Source organism: Manihot esculenta, chromosome 16 (genome assembly GCF_001659605.2).
Source record: "Manihot esculenta cultivar AM560-2 chromosome 16, M.esculenta_v8, whole genome shotgun sequence".
NCBI lineage: Eukaryota > Viridiplantae > Streptophyta > Magnoliopsida > Malpighiales > Euphorbiaceae > Manihot > Manihot esculenta.
The window spans coordinates 23,636,658-23,658,463 of NC_035176.2; positions in this window are offsets into that span (position 1 = coordinate 23,636,658).

Sequence of the window (21,806 nt, forward strand, 5' to 3'; positions counted from 1 at the left end):
TTTTTATATTTAATTTTTATTTTTTCAATTTTTATTAAAAATAATAAAAAATTAAACAATAAATATTAATTTTCTAATATTTACACAGCTGAAAGGCATATGTTATCTTTTAAATTTTATTTCAAAATTAGAAGAGTCCAAAATACCAGCAAAACTTACTATTGGATATAGACACCCATTAATGATAATAACGGCATTCTTATTGTTGATATTTAAAAATATCTTATCCACACTTGACTTTATAAAAAAGTAAAATAAAATTAATTAAACATTGGAATGTTAAGTTTTTTTTTTTTAAGTAAAATTAAAGGGTTAATTTGTATATTCACTTTCTTAATTTACCGATGATGAAAATTTAGAAGTGAAAATATAAAGGTTCTAAAGTTGATAGCTAGTGTTATAAGCTGTCGGGTGATGTATGCCTAATGTAATCTCATTACACTTTTACTTAATGATTGAGAGAATAGGTTGGAATTGGGGATTAGATGAGACATGGGGTCTAAGAAAGCCACTTGGTGCCTTCTTCTATAGAAATCAACCATGCAAGCCTTGACAGATCTAAGGGGCTAGAAATTCTATTTTTTAAATGTAAATAGATTAATTATAAGTTTATTTTTAATACATTATCACTTTTAACTTTTAATTATTAAAAAAATTAAAAGGTTAATTTTTTTATGGGTGTAACTAAAAAAATTTGATGAGTTTAAAGTTCTATTTTGTTTAAAAAAATAATTTGTACTTGAAAAATATTTTTTAATGAAATAATTTATTTTTTATTACTTAATATTATTTTAATAATAAAAAATATTAATAGTATTTATATATAATAGTATTAAAAATTTTTTAAAGGGCAGAAAAAATTTTTTTAAAAAAAACATAATAAGTTATTTTTTTTAAATATGACTTAAATTTTTTTTAATCAAAAAAATATATTTTTTAATTTTTTAAAGATTTTAAACATAAAAAATATAAAATATATTTTTTGAAAAATATTTTTTTTTAAAAATAGAGCCTAAATTTAATAAAATAAAATTATATTTTATTAAAATCTAATTTTGATAAAAAACTTATTAAATTTCACCGATATCATTTAGCTAAGATGATATAAGAGAAATAATAAATTAGAAATCGAAAAATTTTATTAAAATTCTTTTAAAAATTGAAAATTGAGTCTCAAATAGTCAAAAAAAAAATATTTATAATAAAAAAAAAAATTTAATATGTAAAATTATAAAAATATTAAAAAAATAATTAAAATATAAAATTAACCTTAAACGGTAGTATTTTCGCATCAAACTGTGATACACTTTTAAAATTTGTGCATTTCGAAATTTTTTTTGTCGAAAAGTTTTCGTGAGTCTCTAAATCTTGTTCCGTGTTAAATTCTGATTAAATTATAATTAATTTAGTTTAATTATATTAAATTTAAACTTTTTAACTGTATACATTATTCTCTAAATGTAAATGTTATATCCATGAATTAATATAAACGTTGCTTCCATTCCTGCATGCAAGTGTATTTCAAACCTATATATATAACAATAGCTTAAAAATGATGAGGGAATGAAAGGAATGATTAGTTGTTTGCACAGTGGTTTCTGCTTTGCTTGCCAATTCCTCCAGCTCTTGTCTTTTTGACTCTGAATCATTAGTTGAGGCATTACCTTTAGTCGGTTAGTTTGCCTTGATCTCCGGTGCCCTATTAGCTTCACACAAATTTTTGTAAGAATATGAGGTACAGTCATCTAATATTAATGATGGGTAAATTACTATAAAGTTTATTTTTGTATATTGATAATTATGTTAATGCATTTTTAAATTTATTTTATTAATTAATTGTTGCCAGATTTTTTTTTATAAAATGAAATCAGAAAAAAAAAATTGTAAATACATTGGCTCCTCTCTCTTCCTCTCCCTCTTTCTCCCCATTCTCTTTCATATTTTGCTCTATAGTACAATCTCAACACCTGAACAAAAAATTCCATTTAGTTCTATATTTCTCTAAGAAATTTGTAATGTTTTGATTATGCAATCTCACAAAATGTAAACATAAAACTCAAACTACAAGTTCCACAAAATAATTTAAATGGAATAGTAATAATAAATTTTTCTATTTTAGAATATTTGGTTGCATGAGACTCAATGCAATCGCTTCTATAGTTAATTTTCTATGGTTAATTGAATGAATATACATTTTTCTATTTTAGAATGTTCGGTTGCATGAGACTCAATGCAACTGCTTCTTATGACTAATCGAATGAATATAGTGTTTATTTCTAGAAAAAATAATTTTAAAAGATGGTAGATTTTCGTTTGATAACTGATAAAATAGTCACAAAGGTTTTGTCAAACCGATTAAAGAGAATTCTACTTAATATGTTTGTATCATTGGTCACAAAGGAAAGCTACTTGATCCAATTATCCCTAGTTGATGGTTAAGGTAAGGGGATTAGTTGTCTCCTTATCTATTTATATTAGGTGAACAAGGTTACTATTTTATAAGTATGAGAGGAAGGGATACTTCATGAGTATCATATAGCTAAAAGTGCTCCTGTAGTTTCAAACCTTTTCTTTGGGCATAATTATTTTTTTTTTCAAAATAAACATCGTGTAATTTTTTATAGATTTAAATTTTTGAAGACTCCATAAATTTAACATTATTATAATCGCAAAGTAAAATAGAAGTTTGTTGTCAATCCCAATTCACTTATTATTGTTATTTTGAAAACTCCATACCATCCTAATTATTCTTTTTTAGAGGCTTAACTTGATAGTAATCTGAATTTTTGTAGAAGAGTATTTTAGATTCTCAAAATATTCTTCGAATTATTTTTTTTTTAATTTTTAACTCGGATCAAAGTGAAGGAGGAGATTAGTCTTGTTGCAACTCTATTATAGGCTTTATGGAGTAATAGAAATGGTGTTCTCTATGAATGTTTGTGGAGGTCTATAATTTGTCATTGCAATTTGCCTTTCCATTTCTATCACAGTGGTCTATTGCTCGTAGGGTGATAATGGATTACCTATCGAGTATTCTTGACTCAACGGCAAGTTCCCATGCAGAATTTGGTGAAGAAATACGGATGTTGATGCATTCAATTCCCTGAGAGCCTAGGTTATGGGGTAGTCATGTGGGTTGACCAGGGATCTTTTTTGGCAGCTTGTAATGGCTCTTTTGTTGGTCCATTAGATCCTAAGATTGTTGAAGCTTTGGGGTTGAAGGAAGCATTAATTTGAGCTAAGGCTAAGGATTACCTTCGGCTAGAGTTTGAATCTGATTAGCAGGTTCTCATCCAACCCATCTGAGGTCAGCATGTGGATTTCTCCTTGTGAGAACACTATGTTCTATATTTAACACAGTCATTAAAATTAAACTAGACCGATACATCAAATCGATTTAATTAAAAATTAAAAATTAAATTATAATACGATTTGATGTAAGTAAAAGATTCAAGAAATTCATGCGGTTTGATTTCAATTCTGTAAATCAAATCCGTCTCCCTTTTTTTTTTTTTCTAAATTCCTTTTGGAGGTTCCAAGATTTGATCCAAGCTCCTCAAAATGCAACCACCAGCTTTTGCTACCTGTATAAACCCATACATTTAATATTTGTCTGCATTTAATACTTATAATAAGACAAATTATCTTTTTTTTTTTTAAATATGTTAATATATAATAATTAAGAACTATTATTATAAAAAAAATAGAAAACTATAATTTCAATAATTAATATTGTTAATAATTTATTTTATTAGCTGAATTGAATTATTATTTTATTTTATAATATTATTTTTTATAAAATAAAAAAGTACACAAATTTTTATGCTTATTGTTTTATATTATTTATATATATGGATATTTATTACTCATTTATTATTATAAATTTTAAATTTTAAATTTTTCTCAATCACACATATAATTGAATGTTATTATTTAAAATTTCAAATTATTTTATAAAAATAATTATCAATGCTCAAATAAATTATCAATTTTTTTTAATTTCAAATAATTTTTAAATTTTAAAAATAAATTAAATAAGTCATTTGGAGGTAATAATCCATTAATTTTTTTCTTAAAAAAAAATTAAATAAAACCATCAAATTTTAAAAATGAACGAGACCTTATTTTAAATTCATATATTTCTTTTTATGTTTTACTTCTATCTCAGGACCTCATTCAGTTTAAGATCTCGGTGCATGGTTTAGGTGGAATAGAATTGAAAGTCATAGTCCAATCTATTTTAATTTATTTTTAAAAGTTGTGAAAAATAATAGTTATCCCATTTTAAAATTGGAAAGACTTATATGTGTTCCTTATTTAATTTATTTTAAAATTTTAAAGTTGATTTAATGTGTATTCATATATTTAATTTAGTATTAAGTGTATTTAAATAAATTTAAAAAATATTAAGTTTTACTCTTTTAATTTTTAATTTTCAGTTAAAAAAATATTATTTGGTTTATTTTATTAATTTAAAAATTTGTTCAAACTAAAAGTGAAAATTTTGAATGTTTATACGATTATTTATTTATAATCTAAGCTTTCTTTATTTCATTAAAAATACTTTTTATAACATTTAAGATACTTAAAAAAAAGGTCAGTAAAAATATTTTTAATTAAATAATTTCTTTAAAAAAAAAAAAAAAAAATAAACCGGAATAGTATGGGGAGGTGGAGGTCCATTCCATCCAGGGACCACATCCAGTTTCTGTCATTGGCCTAGCAATATACGCATCGGAGCACGACTCGAGGAGCCCGCCTACGCGCTCTTTAGACCGCATCTTACCATAGCAATTCAATAAAAGGTTTTTTCTTCTTTTTATTTTTTTTTTTCGATTCCTTTACCTCCATTTAATTTATAACTAAATTTGTTTTTTAAAAAAAAGGTGAGTGAGATCAATGTTCGCATGGGACCCACTACACGTAAGTCGAGCCACGTTTAATTGCATGGAAGTTTCTTCAGAATTTTAAACTGATTGGTGAAGGAAAATTCTAGCATGCTCTTGAATGCACAAATTCATTTATATAAAAATGAAAATTTCATATTAATATACAAATGATCTATATGAATTATATGTATGATAAAATCATCTCATAATTTTACTATAGATTATCTATGTCTTCACTAAGAGTTTACCGGTTATTTTTGAAAAAGTTATTAATTTATTCTTATAGTACATTGAAATTTATTAATAAATTTTTTAATTTTAAAAATATATAAATATATTTTTTAAGATTTTTAATAAAATTTACTAATTAACTTTTTTATTAATTTTAAATTTTAAGTTTTGATTGAGCTCATTATCATAAAATTAATAATAGAAAAGGATATTTATAATTTAGTTATTAAATATTGTTATTATTAATAAGTCAGTTTCCATATTTTTAAAAATATATTAAAACGTCTTTATTTTTTCTTTTCGTCAACGAAATAGTCCTTTTATTTATTTTTACTGTTAAAAATATAGTAAAAAACCAAATTACCCCATTTTTTTCCTCCTCCTCATTCTTTTTTTTTTTCATCAATTCTTCCTTCTTCTGATTCTTCTTCTGCTTCTGCTTCTTCTTCTACTTCTTTTTCTTCTGCTTCTGCTTCTTTTTCTTCTTCTTCTTCTGCTTCTTCTGCTTCTTTTTCTGCTTCTTCTGCTTCTTCTTCTGCTTCTTCTGCTTCTTCTGCTTCTTCTGCTTCTTCTTCTTCTTCTAAGGAGGAGGAGGAGGAGGATGAGAGACTATTTCATTGACGGAAATAAATGATAAGAACGTTTTAATAGATGTGAGAAAAGATAGGGACTATTTCGTTGACAAAAAGAAACGATAAGGACGTTTTAATAGATTTCTGAAAATATAGGGAGGGGCGATTTCGTTGACAAAAAGAAACGATGAGGAGGGACTATTTCGTTGATGGAAAGAAACGATAAAAACGTTTTAATAGATATGAGAAAAGATAAAAATCATTTCATTAACAGAAAAAAACGATAAGGACGTTTTAATAGATATGAAAAAAGATAAAAATGTTTTAATAGATTTTTAAAAATGTAGTAATTGATTTGTTAATAATAGCAATATTAAAGGGCTAAATAAGAAATTTTATTTGAGGGTAAAATTGAATTTAAAATTTTTTTTCTCTCATTCTTTATCTAATTTTAATAGAAAAGATGACAGAATGACTATTTCGCTAACAGAAAGAAAAAATAAGAACGTTTTAATATATTTCTAAAAATATAAGAACTGACTTGTTAATAATATCAATACTCAGAAACTAAATTATAAATTTTCCTAATAAAAATACCCACAACAATAATTGCAAACTTGCAATTTTTTAAACACTTCATTATTTGAATAATTTTTCTTTGAAAAACTTTATTATTTTATTCTCTGTATCATACAAACTCATTGTCACGTTTTCTAAATTTTTAAAAATTTATTAATTAATTTTTTATTAATTTTAATTATTAAATATTTATTATTTAATTCTATGTATAAACCCATAAGTAATTAATTTGTATCTCAATTTTAAAAATATATTAAAATGTTTTTAAATTTGAAAAATATCCATTAATTAACACTCTACTAAGATTATTTTAAAAAAAAATTCACTTTCAATGACTTAAATTAATAGAGGAATTAATTATTATATTTTATAAAATTTTAAACACATTTTAATATATTTTTTAAAATTAAGATATTAATTAATGCGTTTTTTATAATAAAAAACTAAATAATTATTTCTCCTTTTTTCTTTTTCTTTCATCCCTTTATCAACCGCCAATCTAATGAAAAGTTTTAGAGGTATATGAAGGAATTTTATCCTATATATATATTAATAATAAAGAGGTAAAAATGATGGCAAAGAATAATTAAACCGAGGAACACCATCCACTGATTTTTTTAGGGACCATTCATTGATTTGAAAAAGAATAAAAAAATTTTATTTAAAATTATTTTCATTTTTCATGATAGCCAATGAGTCTTTGCTCTGACCTCAGGTAGGGCTCCAGTTATTTTACATTCCTAAATAAAAGTACTCATGGTGTTTGCTCTTTGGATCGGTGATGCTCCATCATCATTCCTGGAATCTTCTCATCACACTCACCTCCCTGTGCTAAAAGTTGAAAGCAATCGTTTAAAGAAAAGAAAAATCTTTTATAGTTTTATATATTTTTTAAAATAATTATTTATTTAAAAAGTTATTATAAAAATGAGTAATTTAAAATACTAAAGCTACTTACTTTTATAGTCAAATTTATGTAGCGTGCATCAAAGAAAAAATGGCAAATTAACTGTTTATAATAAATGAGTCGACTAAAGATTTTTTATCAAGGACTATTATGTGACCTAATAAGACGTTCTTCTTGCTATACTCTGTCCAATGGGAAGAATATAAGAGTTTAGATTATTTTAGAAAATTTAATTTCTACTTTGTCTTCAACCTTATAACTCTTTATTATAGAACTTCCTAAGATACTACAAACCAATCTTATTTACTCTCCTCATTCAGTACCCCTCATTCACATACAGTTGGACTTTACCCTTTCAATACGATACACATTGATTTCATTTTCCGTGAATCTTACAATTATCAATTGGCGTTGTTTGTGAAAATAAAGTATTTTTTTTTTTAAATTGCAAAGAAGGCAATTACTATTACTGGAAGTCTCAACAATCCATTGAGATCCACATAGAAAACTAAGAAGACAATACTTCTACCCCCACCGAAGATGAAACTCAAAACCCTGAAGATTTGAAGCACAAAACTTCCCAATAATCTTTTTTCCACCCATATTATCCACACCCATGATATCATCTGCAAAAATAACCAGCAACTTGAAAAACTTAGCTGCAACCACTCAAACTCCTATATCCAACCAAGAGTTGCAGGTCATGTCCTGACAACTGTAACAAACCATGTCTTGGATAAACTAACTCCTCCAATAAAGAGGTCTCACGCCCACCCACTCAAATGTTTTGCCTCAAATAAATAATTCTAGCTATATATTACAACCAATTCCACCTCCAGAAATAGAAAACGATGAAACCATTGTAGCAAGATAGAGAAACATAAGGAGGAGAGAAGAAGATATATACAGAGAACCACCCACCAAGTCACAAAGTCGTTTGGTAAAAAGTATGTTTGAGGAAGATGTCGATATAAGCAAGAGTGCCACTCTCGATATGTATGGAGCTGAAACTAAGGACGAAAGAACTAGCTCCAAATCACCAGCCACCACAAAAAACTCTAAAAAGAAAGAGGAATGCGTAGAGCAGAAAATATAAAGACTGAAGGAATAATTGCTTATAGAGCTCAAGTAGGGTTGAGAACCTTACCTTTATTCTAGTTGGAATTAAAGAAGAAATCGTATGAAGAAGTTTTTGATGCCAATGATGGCAGTATATGATGGAATGGATAATCCCAAGGACTATGTGATCAACTACAAGACCTTCCTAGAGCTGCAGACTCAAGTATTCCTAACCACCTTACTAGGAGTTGCCCAGGCTTAGTTCTACAACCTAGAGGCAAAGGGTATAAAAACTTTCATCGACTTAGCAAATGCATTCATATGAAGATTCATTGCTAGCATGCCAACTTAGAAGAAAACCAGCTATCTTGAGACAATATGCTACCAAATTTAACTTTGAGGCCTTACAAATTCTATATCTGGATGAGGCACGAGCTGTATATGCCACACAAAAAGGGACTACATTTGTTGAATTCTTCAGATCGTTAAGCAGGAAACCTCCAACTAGTCTAGTAGAGTTGATGCAATAGGCTGAGAAATACATCTGACAAGATGACACTCTGGTGACTAGTTGTTTCACTAGGGAAGTCAGGGAAAGATAGGGCTTTAGAGCACACCATAATGAGAGGAGGAGGGAATATACAAACCAAAGATCAAATCAAGGCCCTAGAGCCTTGAACAAACACCTCTTGAATAGAGAGAAAAACCACAAACTAAGAGCCAAACCTCCAATCTTTCACGAGACCACACCCCTGAATGCTTCTAGAGTAGAAATCTTAATGGCAATGTAAGACAAATATTTTCTTCAATGGCCTCAACAACTCGAGTCAGACTCAAAGCGATGTGACATAAAAAAATATTGCCAATACCACCGTACCCATGGTCACAACACTAATAATTATTTCTAACTAATTAATGAGATTGAGAGGTTGATCAAGAGAGACTATCTAAATAACTTCATCAAGAAGGATGGGGGAATGACTAGCAAACAAGAAAGAAGAGAGGAAGCAACCAAGGAGAAAAACACTCGGAAATTCAATAATGGTTCCAATGGGACCATCCACATCATAGTAAGGGAGGAACCAAAATGGGAACTTAAGATCAACAAAAGGTGACACAGAGATGACAAGCGAAAAGAGATAAAAGTTTTGCAAATCTTAGACCACTTCCCCACCACAATCTCTTTTTCATTCAGTGACAGGGAAAGGATGGAGATACCTCACGATAATTGGCGGGCGTTGAATTCGCCAAATATAATAGATTCCCTTATTTTAGTTTAAGAATTATGTAGATAGAGTGAATAAATGTCAATCCCACATTGACTTGTAAATTTATTTATTTAAAATACCAAGTGAGAAAATAAAAGAAAAGAAATTTTCAATTGAGGATTTTATTTAAAGAAAACTTAAGAGGAAAATAATAAACAATGATGAAATAATGAAATGAAGCAAACAATTAATACTAAGAATTCAGTCGAACGTAATTCAAGTTAAGAGGTTTATCGATTGATCATTGATTCTAAAGATAATTCACTTAATTTTTTATTATTTGTTTAAAGTATTCAAACAAGTGAACCCCACCGATTCTTCTTTAATATTAGATTAATTTGCAAAATGCTAAATTAATCCATAATTAATTAACAACTCCAACAAGCATGTAAGTTTAATTAATTAATTGCATTAAGAAAAAAAGAATCCAAACTTAATTAATAATCGCAAGCAAATTATTTAAACCAAATCATTCAATTCCATAACATAAATATATATATTAGTTACTACTTGTATTAACTCAATTAAACAATTATATATTTAATTGAGTTAATTAGCAATATGATGTCTAGTTAGAATATTCAATAGGTCTCTTAAATACCTAAAATTTCAACAATTAAGGTAGTATTTCTCAAAAACAAAAAAAGAATAAAAACATAAATTTAAGTTGAAAAGAAAATGAGATTGGATCTCACAACTTGATAAAATTTTCGACTAGATTAAATTTCAACTGAAAGAGAAAATTAGCCACTAAAAACCATTACAAAAACATACATAAATATAAAGAAAAAGAGAATTTTTGTTCAGTTCAAGATGATTAAGAGATGAAGAGATGCCTTCCTACTACTAAAACAACCCTTTATATTGGTTTTTTTTTTTCAACCAAAAGATAAAGAGAATTTAAATTTAAAAGAAAGAAAAGAAATCAATAAATCATTCTATTGTTGTTATCATAATCCTTTGGTCTGCTTGCATTTACCGCTGAATTTTGTACAGTTGTCAAAATTGAATCTCTACTGTCTATCCGTTGAGCTTAGCCTTGGGTAAGGCAGAATCTCTTTGTCCAAAACAACTTTAAAACAGCCTCTACTGGTTTCTTTTAACACATTCAACTCTAAACCTGACCAAAATTAAAATCCAAGTGAAAATCCATTTTTTACCATCAAGAACATAATAAAATCATGAAAATTAATATGAAAAAAATAGTGAGTTTGACAACTTATTAATGATGCCCTGGTCATTGAAGCCTTCATTAACAATTTATGGGTGCAAAAAGTACTCATGGACAATGGTAATAAGATCAACCTTTTACCTTATCGAGTGTCCAAAGCCATGACCATTTCAAAAGATTATTTGACTAGAGATTAAACCCCAATAAAAGGTATTGGAAGCATGTCTATTGCAATTAAAGGAAAAATCAAGTAGTTGCTTACCCAAGAAGAACACCAAATTGCTCGGACTCATTATGCACAATTTTTTTTATGGTAAAACTACTTCTGTTGTACAACACCATTTTGGGAAGACCCATCCTACATGATTTTGAAAATCGCAACTAGCATCCACTACTTATACATGAAGTTCCCAACTGAAGGGGGAGTAGAGATGGTGCACAGGAGGTAAGACGAGTCGTGAGTAGTATACTTAGTAGACGTGGCTAAGATAAAGGAAGGAAAAAAAGTGCACCCAAAGGTCATGGAAGTTAGGAACGAAAGTAAAAAACAAAGGACTGAGTCGATCAAGATGTTGGGAAGCTTTCCCCTTGCAAATGATCAAACACATAAGACATTCAATATGAATGTTGACCTGAAAACTATGTAGAAAAACACAATCATGAATCTTATACGAGCTCACTCGAGCAACTTTACATGAAAACCAATGGATATGCCTATAATCAACCCAGATGTCACGACTTATAAGTTGAATATGCACTCTAACGGCTTGTCAAGTAAAAGAAGCGAGTGTTTGTGTAATACCCGGCTCGAGTCCGACATCGGAATTCCTGTCGTCCGGTGGAATCTCGGGTTTCGGAACCCTCGAGAAGGGTACTACATATGTTTTCCAAGGTATTTTCACTTGTTTTCATGGTTTGAGACTTGCGTTTTGCAAGAAAAGCAACAAGGGAGAAATGCAAAGGTTCGGCCGCCGAAGGTCACTTTCGGCTGCCGAACATTGCATGGTTGCAGCTTCACGTTCGGCTGCCGAAGGTGGTCTGGCCAGCCACCTATAAAAGGGCCAAGGGTCGGTGGAAGGAGGTTATTTCTCCTCCACTTGCAGCCAGAGGTGAGTTTCAGCCTCTCCTACGTTGACTTTCATGTTTTCCATGATTTTCATCAAATCTTTCAAGAGTTTTAAGAGTTTTGGTGACTTATGAAGGTTTTGAGCAAAAGAACCAAGTTTTGAAGCTTGGAGCTTTGGAAGAGCTTTTCTTCATATCTCCACGTTAGGATCCTTCATCCTCAAGTTGTGTAAGAGGTAAGTGAAGATCCTGAGCTTCTTTGATGATTTTGCACGGTTTTAGGAAGTTTGTTGCATGTGTAGGTTTAGGGGAGGTTTTTAGTGATTTGTGGTGTTCAAACATGTTGTGTGTTATGTGCTATGTTTTGTTTGGGGTTTTTGGGTCGTTTTAGACCCCTTTGTGCATATATATGTGTATATGCTAGTTGGGAGTAGTTGATATGCATGTTTGTAGGTTTTTGGGCAAAGTTTGCATGAAACAGAGCAGGGTTCTGCCCTTCGGGCAAAACCAGGTTCGGCCGCCGAAGGAAGGTTCGGCCGCCGAACCCCTTGTGGAGGCAGTTTCGGCTGCCAAAGGTTGCCCCCGAAAGCTTGGCTTTCGGTTTAGACAGAGACTTTCGGCCGCCGAAAGGGAGAGTTCGGCCGCCGAAAGTGTGTGAGTTTCGTCTCTGGACGAGACCTTCGGCCGCCGAAGGTGCCGCCGAACATGCATTTCGTCTCTGGAGAGGGGTTTCGGCCGCCGAACTTGCCGCCGAAAGTGCCCTGTCCAGCTTTCTTTAGCATGTTTTATGTGATGGTTTTAGGATTGTTTAGAGGGGTTTTGGGGAGTTTCTGAGAGATATTCTTGAGTGAGTTTGGTCCCTCAATTGAGTCAACCTGTGTAGGTATGGACCAGAGGAATCAGGGAGGTCAGCAGTGAGTCCAGTGTCAGAACCTGCAGAGTCAGTTCAGAGCCTGCAGAGTCAGTTCAGAGATAACTACAAGTGAGTGGAACTTAACTTAAGTTTTAATATGAGAACTGAATCTTTTATCATGCTTCATGCATCATACATATGCTATAGGGTGAGTGCATTAGTGTACACTAAGATGATGCATTGCATTTATCCTTGTACTTGGCACTGCTCCTTGTACATTGTTTCTATGAGACGGCACGGACTTCGTGAGGATTCATTAGCCCTCAGAGGAAAGACCTGGAACAGCCCTATGGGGACCAGGCACAAAGACCTGGAACAGCCCTACGGGGACCAGGCACATGGTACTCCGGTACCCCAGATGAGATAGAGGGAGTTTTGATCCGTCCGGCCGAGGTGATGTGATTATGTGTTGCATTCCATGAGAGCATGTTTTATCACCTGTTATTTTATTACTGTTCTACTCACTGGGCTAGCGTAGCTCATCCCTCTCCCCTAACTACAGTTGTGCAGGTTCAGAGGTCAGAGAGAATTCAGCAGGGTACAGGAAGAGTACAGAGGAGTGTAATAGCTAGTGTGGACATGTAAATGTATATGAGTGTATAGAATGGTGCTTGCCTTATACGACTTGGAATCCCTTGTTCTTTTCACATGATCAGTTTATGTATGTTTCTTTATTGTTGTATGTTTATGAGCAAAACCAGGCTTAACGTTATGAGTTTGATCCGCCTAGAGCCATGAGGAGCTCTAGTAGGGATTAGTAGAGAACAGAGATAGTGCATGCACAGGTTAAGCCTTGGAATGAAGAAAAGTTTTATGTTTTACGGCAAATGTATGATCATGTATGGGATTTCACAGGTATACAGACAGGATAGCAGGCTTACTACGGGTCCCGGCGACCTTAAGTCGATCTGGATCCTAGTGCCGGTGGCAGTTCGGTTTCCGGGCTGTTACAGATTGGTATCAGAGCCCTAGGTTCATATGGTCGGACCTATAGAGAGAGAGTTGGGCTCATAGAGAGGTTTAGCAGGTCAAGCATCATAGGAAAAACATGTCCACGAGGATAGGATGTTATGCTGATGTGCAATGCCATGAGTTCTGCATGTGCATGTGTTTGATGTGTTGCTGATGTGTTATGTGATTTGTTGTTTTCCAGAGAGTGAAGATGCGAGGAACTCGTCGATCCGCGAGATTGACTGGAGTCCCACCTGTCAGTGAGGGTACGGCTGCTCGTCCACCTGCCTTGCCAAGGACAAGATCTCACAGGTCAAGCAGGGAAGGAACGTCACGAGACCCTAGACGGTCTTCTGACGAGAGCAGGAGAGGAGTAAGCAGAGGGGGAAGGTCAGTAGAAGAAAGAGGTGTGATGGAAGAGGATCAGAGTCGAGATGTAAGCATGGGTGTAGGAAGGTCAGAAGAAGGTATGGGGGAGTCCCAGGGAGGCGTTCAGGCCTCGGGGTTTGGCTATCCACCCTTTCCTCAGGGCCCAGAGTATCCGATGGGAGGCACGTCGGATTACTCCAGCTTTGCCCCATATCCACCCTACATGCCATATATGCCCTATCCTTCCTTTTATCCACCATATCACATGTATCCATCCCCACCTGTTTATCCAAGTCCATTACAGCCTGAAGTGAGGGAACCAGTTCCTCCACCACCACCTCCTGAACCAGTAGCCCCTGTTGTGGAAGCACAGCAACCCAGTTCTTCAGGGGGAAGTAAGGTGAAGATGACCGAGTACTTAAAGTTGGATGCTCCTAAATTCAATACAGGAGATGATCCCTTTGAGTATCTCAGTGCAGTCAGAATGATAACAAGTGAGTTGGGAGCTGATGACGGTAGAGCCATTGAGATGGCAGGGTTCACTTTAAAGTGTAAGAAAGCTAGAGAATGGTTCAAGAACTATGTGGACCCGAGACTTGAGAGTATGACATGGGAAGAGTTCGCCAACGAATTTGCTGGATGGGCTTTTCCTGACAGTTCCAGGGAACTAAAGGTTGTGGAGTTTGAGCAGTTGCGACAGACGGAGGAAATGAGCGTTGATGAATATACAGATAAGTTCCTGGAATTGTTGCCATATGTCGGTCAGGCATATGATACAGATCAGAAGAAGGCAAAGAGATATGCCACAAGGCTTCATCCCAGGTATTTCTCTTTGATTCTTCATGCGGAGAAGGAAAGTTTCCACTCTATTGTGGATGCTGCTAGAAAGATGGAGGCCAGTGCCATAAGTCAAGGTGTAGTCAAGGCACAGTCTTCTGGTGTTAAACCCGGTTCCTCCTCACAGAGTACAGCAAGTGCAAGTAAGAAGAGATGGGAGAAATTCAGAGGAAAGAGAGGCAAGTTTTGGAACAGGCTTAAGTCGGGTCTGGGAATGAGTAGTGGCTTCAGTTCTGGCGCAGAGTTTCCAGTGTGCAAGAGGTGTGGCAAACAGCATAGAGGAGCTTGTCAGTTGGGATCCACAGCCTGCTATAGATGTGGGCAGGAGGGACATTATGCACGGGAATGTCCTCAGGCGACTTTGGTTGCACCCTCCCAGCAGATGAGTGCGGGCAGTGTAGTACAGCCCGTAGCTTCAGCCATACCACTAAGCAGTGGCAGAGGAAGAGGAAGAGGGGCAGCCTCTTCATCAGGGATGGGTTCCCGAGGTGTAGGTCCGTCAGCCCCAGCACGGATTTTCACCCTGACTCAGCAGGAGGCAGACACGTCGAACACGGTGGTGTCAGGTACTCTCATCATTGGGTGTTCAGAGGTGTATGCTTTAATGGACCCCGGTGCTTCTCACTCTTTCATTTCTTCTCGAGCTGCAGAGAGGTTGGGTCTGAGGGTGTCTGAGTTAGAGTGTCCTCTATGGGTCAGTGGACCCAAATGTGATCCATCTTTGGCAGAGTCAGTCTGTCGGTTCAGTCCAGTGTGCATAGAGGGTAGATACCTTCCAGCTGACCTGGTGGTTCTAGAGTTGACAGATTTTGATGTCATTCTAGGGATGGACTGGTTATCTACGTATGATGCAACCCTGAACTGTAGAGACAAGGTAGTCAGTGTCAGAGACCAGGATGGATCAGAGTGTGTCTTCAGAGGAGACAGGAGAGGGACACCTAGGGGTTTGATATCAGCCCTCCAGGCTCGTAGGATGTTAAGGAAGGGGTGTCAGGGGTTCCTAGCTTATGTGAGAGAGCTAGACAGTCAGGTTAGGGAACCATCCTCAGTACCAGTTGTTAGAGACTTCCCAGATTTGTTTCCTGAAGAGCTTCCAGGACTGCCACCGGATAGGGAAATAGAGTTCGAGATTGAGTTGATGCCCAATGCCAGACCGATCTCTACAGGATGGCACCAGCAGAGTTGCGAGAGTTGAAACAGCAGTTACAGGATTTGGTAGCTAAGGGTTTCATCCGCCCGAGTACCTCACCCTGGGGTGCTCCAGTATTATTTGTCAGAAAGAAGGATGGACCTCTGAGACTTTGTGTCGACTACAGACAGTTGAACAAAGTCACTATCAAAAACAAGTATCCTTTACCCAGGATCGATGATCTATTCGACCAGCTGGCAGGAGCAGGTTGTTTTTCTAAAATAGATCTGAGATCCGGATACCATCAGTTGAAGATCAGGGAAGGAGATGTATCCAAGACTGCTTTCAGAACCAGATATGGGCATTATGAGTTCCTTGTGATGCCGTTCGGGTTGACTAACGCCCCTGCAGCATTCATGGATCTCATGAACAAGGTTTTCAGGGAGTACTTGGATCGTTTTGTGATCGTCTTTATTGATGATATCTTGGTGTACTCCAGGAATGCAGAGGACCATGCCCAGCATCTGCGGATAGTGCTGCAAACCTTGAGAGAGCATGGCTTGTATGCCAAGTTCTCCAAGTGCGAGTTCTGGCTAAGGAGCATTTCCTTTTTGGGACATGTTGTATCAGAGGAAGGCATAGCAGTAGATCCCAAAAAGGTAGAAGCAGTAGCCAACTGGCTTACACCCACTACAGTGACAGAAATCAAGAGTTTTCTGGGTTTGGCAGGCTACTATCGGAGGTTTGTTCAGGACTTCTCGAAGATAGCTGCTCCTATGACCAGACTGACCAGAAAGAATCAGAAGTTTGTGTGGTCAGAGGAATGTGAGGAGAGTTTTGCAGAGTTGAAGAGACGGTTAACTTCAGCACCGGTGTTAGCGCTGCCGATCAGTGATGAAGATTTCACAGTGTTCTGTGATGCATCCCGAGTGGGATTAGGTTGTGTGTTGATGCAAAATGACCGAGTGATAGCTTATGCTTCTAGACAGCTGAAGAAGCACGAGCTGAATTACCCGACACACGATCTTGAGATGGCAGCTGTTATCTTTGCACTTAAGATGTGGAGGCATTACCTCTATGGGGTAAAATGTGCGATCTATACGGATCATAAGAGCCTGCAGCACATCTTAAGTCAGAGAGAGTTAAACTTGAGGCAGAGACGGTGGGTAGAATTGCTCAGTGATTACGATTGTAAGATCCAGTATCATCCGGGCAAGGCTAATGTTGTCGCTGATGCCTTAAGCCGAAAGTCACTTGGAAGTTTATCCCACATTGCAGTAGAGAGAAGACCGGTGGTGAAGGATTTCTACAAGCTTGTGGAAGAAGGGTTACAGTTGCAGTTATCTGGTACAGGTGCTTTGATCGCACAGATGAGAGTGACACCAGTGTTTCTAGAGCAAGTGGCTCTGAAACAGCATGAAGACCCCGAGTTAGTGAAGATTGCCAGGACTGTTCAGTCTGGCCACAGTGCAGAGTTCAGATTTGACGGTGAGGGGATTCTTCGGCACGGTAAGAGGTTATGTGTACCAGATGATAGCAGTGTGAAGACAGACATTATGAGGGAAGCTCATAATGCGCGGTATAGCATTCACCCGGGAGCCACCAAGATGTATCAAGATCTGAGAAGGGTGTATTGGTGGCCAGCAATGAAGAGAGAAGTGGCACAGTTCGTGTCAGCCTGCGAGACATGTCAAAGGGTGAAGCTAGAGCACCAGAAGCCGGCTGGAATGCTTAACCCACTGCCGATTCCAGAATGGAAATGGGAGAACCTCACTATGGATTTTGTAGTGGGGTTACCGGCGACGTCTAACAGACTAGACTCCATATGGGTGATTGTGGATAGACTCACTAAATCTGCTCACTTCATTCCAGTCAGGAGTAACTACTCTGTGGACAAGTTGGCGCAGGTGTATGTAGACGAGATAGTAAGGTTGCATGGAGTTCCAGTGTCGATCGTATCAGATCGAGGACCTCAGTTCACCTCCAGGTTTTGGCGGAGTCTGCAGCATGAAATGGGCACAAGGTTGGATTTCAGCACTGCTTTCCATCCACAGACAGACGGTCAGTCAGAGAGAACCATCCAGACCATTGAAGATATGCTGAGAATGTGTGTGTTAGACTTTGGCGGTTCTTGGAGGCAACATCTACCTCTGGTGGAGTTTGCCTACAACAACAGCCATCATGCTAGCATAGGGATGGCCCCTTATGAAGCTTTGTATGGGAGGAAGTGCCGAACACCTGTTTGCTGGGAAGAGGTAGGAGAGAAAACTCTTGCAGGGCCAGAGTTAGTTGAGATAACCAGCAAGTTAGTGCCTATCATCAGAGAGCGGATCAGAACAGCTGTAAGCAGACAAAAAAGCTATGCAGACATCCGTAGGAAGCAGATAGAATTCCAGGAGGGGGATATGGTATTGCTCAAGGTGTCTCCGATGAAGGGAGTGGTTCGGTTTGGAAAGAAGGGTAAACTGGCCCCACGGTACATTGGTCCCTTTGAGATCTTGCAGAAGATCGGGCCTGTGTCGTATAAGCTAGATTTACCGGCTTCTATGGAACGAATTCACCCGGTATTCCATGTTTCTATGTTGAGAAAGTTTGTGTCAGATCCAGAGAAGGTTCTTCGTGAACCTGAGGTGGAAATCTTAAGTGATCTCACCTATGTAGAGCAGTCCGTGCGGATCCTTGACACCCAGATCCGAAAGCTGAGAAACAAGGAGATACCAATGGTGAAAGTTCTGTGGAACCACCATAACCTAGAAGAGTGTACTTGGGAGACTCGGGAGTCCATGCTCCAGCAATACCCATATCTGTTTTAAGGTTAGTTTTTCCCCTTTTCTATGTGTTTATGTTGTGTTAGGGACATTCGGGGATGAATGTTCTTAAGGGGGGGAGAATGTAATACCCGGCTCGAGTCCGGCATCGGAATTCCTGTCGTCCGGTGGAATCTCGGGTGTCGGAACCCTCGAGAAGGGTACTACATATGTTTTCCAAGGTATTTTCACTTGTTTTCATGGTTTGAGACTTGCGTTTTGCAAGAAAAGCAACAAGGGAGAAATGCAAAGGTTCGGCCGCCGAAGGTCACTTTCGGCCGCCGAACATTGCATGGTTGCGGCTTCACGTTCGGCTGCCGAAGGTGGTCTGGCCAGCCACCTATAAAAGGGCCAAGGGTCGGTGGAAGGAGGTTATTTCTCCTCCACTTGCAGCCAGAGGTGAGTTTCAGCCTCTCCTACGTTGACTTTCATGTTTTCCATGATTTTCATCAAATCTTTCAAGAGTTTTAAGAGTTTTGGTGACTTATGAAGGTTTTGAGCAAAAGAACCAAGTTTTGAAGCTTGGAGCTTTGGAAGAGCTTTTCTTCATATCTCCACGTTAGGATCCTTCATCCTCAAGTTGTGTAAGAGGTAAGTGAAGATCCTGAGCTTCTTTGATGATTTTGCACGGTTTTAGGAAGTTTGTTGCATGTGTAGGTTTAGGGGAGGTTTTTGGTGATTTGTGGTGTTCAAACATGTTGTGTGTTATGTGCTATGTTTTGTTTGGGGTTTTTGGGTCGTTTTAGACCCCTTTGTGCATATATATGTGTATATGCTAGTTGGGAGTAGTTGATATGCATGTTTGTAGGTTTTTGGGCAAAGTTTGCATGAAACAGAGCAGGGTTCTGCCCTTCGGGCAAAACCAGGTTCGGCCGCCGAAGGAAGGTTCGGCCGCCGAACCCCTTGTGGAGGCAGTTTCGGCTGCCAAAGGTTGCCCCCGAAAGCTAGGCTTTCGGTTTAGACAGAGACTTTCGGCCGCCGAAAGAGAGAGTTCGGCCGCCGAAAGTGTGTGAGTTTCATCTCTGGACGAGACCTTCGGCCGCCGAAGGTGCCGCCGAACATGCATTTCGTCTCTGGAGAGGGGTTTCGGCCGCCGAACTTACCGCCGAAAGTGCCCTGTCCAGCTTTCTTTAGCATGTTTTATGTGATGGTTTTAGGATTGTTTAGAGGGGTTTTGGGGAGTTTCTGAGAGATATTCTTGAGTGAGTTTGGTCCCTCAATTGAGTCAACCTGTGTAGGTACGGACCAGAGGAATCAGGGAGGTCAGCAGTGAGTCCAGTGTCAGAACCTGCAGAGTCAGTTCAGAGCCTGCAGAGTCAGTTCAGAGATAACTACAAGTGAGTGGAACTTAACTTAAGTTTTAATATGAGAACTGAATCTTTTATCATGCTTCATGCATCATACATATGCTATAGGGTGAGTGCATTAGTGTACACTAAGATGATGCATTGCATTTATCCTTGTACTTGGCACTGCTCCTTGTACATTGTTTCTATGAGACGGCACGGACTTCGTGAGGATTCATTAGCCCTCAGAGAAAAGACCTGGAACAGCCCTACGGGGACCAGGCACAAAGACCTGGAACAGCCCTACGGGGACCAGGCACATGGTACTCCGGTACCCCAGATGAGATAGAGGGAGTTTTGATCCGTCCGGCCGAGGTGATGTGATTATGTGTTGCATTCCATGAGAGCATGTTTTATCACCTTGTTCTTTTCACATGATCAGTTTATGTATGTTTCTTTATTGTTGTATGTTTATGAGCAAAACCAGGCTTAACATTATGAGTTTGATCCGCCTAGAGCCATGAGGAGCTCTAGTAGGGATTAGTAGAGAACAGAGATAGTGCATGCACAGGTTAAGCCTTGGAATGAAGAAAAGTTTTATGTTTTACGGCAAATGTATGATCATGTATGGGATTTCACAGGTATACAGACAGGATAGCAGGCTTACTACGGGTCCCGGCGACCTTAAGTCGATCTGGATCCTAGTGCCGGTGGCAGTTCGGTTTCTGGGCTGTTACAGTTTGGGTCGGAGAAGCAGGAAGCCATGAAAGTTGAAGCAGATAAGCTCATAGAAGCTAGGTTTATTAAGGAGGTGGCCTATCTTGATTGGTTAGTCAACCTAGTTCTTGTAAAGAAGTCTGATGGCAAGTACAAAATATGTATAGATTTTATAGATCTAAACTAGGCTTGTGGAAAAGACAGTTACCCCCTTTCTAATTATTAATAAATTGGTCAATGCCACAGTTGAATTTGAGTATATATTGTCTTTGGATGTTATGTCAGGATATCATCAAATTCTAATGGACATAAATGATAAGGAGCAAAAATTGTTTATTATCGAGGAAGGGACATATTGTTACAAAGCAATACTATTCATCCTGAAAAATGCAAGAGTAACTTATTAGCGCTTAATGAATAAAATTTTTAAGGACCATATAGGGAGAAACATTAAGGTGTATGTAGATGACATAATAGTGAAGAGCAAGTCATTTGAGGAACATGTTGAAGACTTAGAACAAATCTTCTTTGTCCTTAGTCATTATCAAATGAAGCTCAATCCTGCTAAAAGAGCTTTCTTCATCAAAGGAGGAAAATTTCTCGGATAAATGGTTAGCAACAATAGAATCTAGCCTAACTCGAAAAAGTTGCAAGTCTGGATATGCCACAGCCAATGTGTATTCTTGATATGCAGAGGTTAACGGGGAGGATAATAGCATTGAAATGATTTATGTTTAAGTTAGCAAATAAGTAATATCTTTCTTCAAAAGGCTGAAAAAGGCTAAAAAATTCAAATGGATAGAAAAGTGTCAGAGGTCTTTCGATGAATTAAAAGAGTGTCTTAGCTCTTCTAAGATCCTCAGCAAGCTAGTGCCTAGAGAAGACTTGTTCATTTATCTAGCAGCATCAGACCAAACAGTTAGTGCAGTGTTAGTAAGAGGAGAGGAAAAGAGAGTGTCTAGAAGTTAATCTTTTATATGAGTAAGGTATTGAAAGAGACAAAATTATGGTATTTAAATATAGAAAAGGTAACTTTGGCCTTTCTACTAACGGTCT